The sequence below is a fragment of the Mizuhopecten yessoensis genome, unplaced genomic scaffold (genome assembly GCF_002113885.1).
Source record: "Mizuhopecten yessoensis strain PY_sf001 unplaced genomic scaffold, ASM211388v2 scaffold7709, whole genome shotgun sequence".
NCBI classification, from domain to species: domain Eukaryota; kingdom Metazoa; phylum Mollusca; class Bivalvia; order Pectinida; family Pectinidae; genus Mizuhopecten; species Mizuhopecten yessoensis.
Window position 1 is genome coordinate 57999 of NW_018407183.1, and position 2868 is coordinate 60866.

The following is a 2868-nucleotide window of genomic DNA, read 5'->3' on the forward strand; positions in this document are numbered from 1 at the left end:
AAGAACCTAATACTGTCCTAAATCCATTTCCACAACGAACTTTCTCTCTTACAGATATTCATATAGATCAGAATGAGGTTGAAGATGTTTTAAAAACTCTTGATATAAATAAAGCTGTTGGTCCAGACTCAATTAATAATAGGATGCTAAAAAATACAGCTTCCTCTGTCTGTAAACCTTTGTGTATTCTCTTTAACAGATCTCTTTCAGAAAACTGCTTCCCTAGTATGTGGAAACTAGCAAATGTTGTACCTTTATTTAAGAAAGATAATCCCAGTATGGTTTCAAACTATAGACCAATATCTCTGCTAAGTTGTATCAGTAAGGTGTTGGAACGTTTAGTTTTTAAGAATATTTATAACTTCTTTCACACCAATAATTTATTTTACAAATATCAATCAGGGTTCTTACCAGGCCACTCCACCGTATTCCAACTTTTGGAAATCTACCATAGTATTGTCTCTGCTCTGGACAACCAACAAGACTGTTGTATAGTCTTTTGTGACCTATCGAAAGCTTTTGATAGGGTATGGCATAGGGGATTGTTGTACAAATTAGAAAAATATGGTGTAACAGGTAATATTTTGAATTGGTTAAAAAGCTACTTATTGGATAGAAAACAAAGAGTTGTTTATAGATCCTGTCAATCAAACTCACTTAACCTATCAGCAGGAGTGACCCAAGGGTCAGTACTGGGTCCTCTCTTATTTCTTATATATGTAAATGATATTGCTGAAAATATGATAAGTATAAGCAGATTATTCGCTGATGACACATCCTTGGGTAAATCATCTGCAACCACCGGAGAGATGGAAACTTGTATAAATCATGATCTATCTATTTTGGAAAATTGGTCAAAGAAATGGTTAATGAAATTCAATGCAGAAAAAACAAATATGATCTTTATTTCAAAAAGACGAAATACTACATTACCTGATATTGTATTTCAAAACATTACTTTACCATTCGTTCAACATCATAAACATCTAGGTCTTAATTTCTCCAGTGATGGCAGATGGTCATACCATATTGACTGTATTGCCAAGTCAGCATACAAAAAACTAGTATTACTCAAAAAACTTAAATATTCAGTGTCTAGATATTCTTTATCTGTTCTTTATAAAACATATATTCGTCCCTTATTGGAGTACGCATCGGTAGTCTGGGATGGGTGTTCTCAACAAGACTCTGAAAAACTTGAAAGAGTTCAGTTACTTGCAGCTCGAGTAGTTACCGGCCTACCTGTATACGCATCAAGAGAATCGCTTTACATTGAGACGGGATGGGAACTCTTATCCGAACGTCGTAAACATATTAAGCTATCAACCCTTTTCAAAATAAAAAACGATATGACACCAAATTATCTGGTAGAAATCCTTCCTAGTCTCCGTTCTGAAACATCAACATATGCTACTCGTAACCAAGACGATTTCACTATCCCACGATGTAGGACTGAACTTTTTAGAAAATCATTCATACCATCATCTGTAACACAATGGAATTCCCTCAACTCCTGTATAAAGTCAACCCATTCTCTTGTTGCATTTAAAAACTGTTTCAAACATGATGTTGTTTCTATTCCAAAATTTTTAACAGTAGGAGATAGAAAATTTACAATTTTACACACCAGACTTAGGAACAAATGCAGCAGTCTTCAATATGACATTTATAGAGTTAACCTCAGTGATAACCCTTTATGTTTATGTGGGGAGGTAGAAAATGTACATCACTATTTCTATACATGTCCAAATTACTCAACTGTAAGAAATCACCTGGTAAGAAATCTTAGGAACTTAAATCTTCCAGAGATCCTCCTAACAGACATAAACACACTTCTCTGGGGTAATCATGATCTCACTTTTGAACAAAACAGTAAAACCTTTAACTATGTATGTAAGTACATTAAGGATACAAACCGCTTCTAGTAAGTAGTCTTAATTACAACAATTACATCATGTTCGAAGAACTGAATTTTCTTTATCTGTGTGAAAACCTCGGTTAATTCTCTATGAGTAGGTCGGGGTACAGAGAAACAGTCGTCAACAACCTATTTTAATAATTCAACTTAAATTCAATAAAAAATAAATAAAAAATAAAATAAAAAAAATGAAATGTACATGTTAAGACAGCTATGATGTACGTAAACTGTATTTAAGTTAGGAGAGGGCTTAATTAAGTTGTAAGAACTTGTGCCCAATCCTTTTTGTCATTTTCAAGGCAATAAAAATATGTTTAAATCAAATCAGATGTGCCATGAGATCAAAGATAACAGCAGTTATCAGCAAAAACAACCAGCTGTCATCATCCAAGTGACCAATTGTCTCATGTATGCAAATGCTGTAGAAGGACCTATTCTTATCAGACATTTAAGAATATTAGAAAGGATTGAATGTTAAACAACTGGGTTCAAAAAGGTTGATAATGTGTGTACAATGATATAATTCACTTGTAAAAGGTTTCATTTTTATTATGTGTTTGTATATATATTATAAAGTTTATCAGTTTGTTAGTTTGTATATATGTTTAAAGTAAAAATATTGTGTAAAATATATAATATATATCCTAATTTATTTAACTTATAATTATTTATATTTGGTACTGTTTAAACCAGTAATTGGTAATAGTAGCAAAATAAAATATTGTTTGCCAAAATCTTGACTTGTTATTTTCTGAAGAAGGAAGCATGGATAGTGGTAACAACAATGCAAAAACCAGGTATCTCAATAAAACCCTAAACATGTATTCCCAGTAAGGATAAGATATTTTTTAGGCATACCTTGAATGTACCACGTATCAAGGCACATTTTAGGTATACCTCAGTCAGAGGTATGATTTAGGCACATTTTAGGTATACCTCTGACTGAGGTA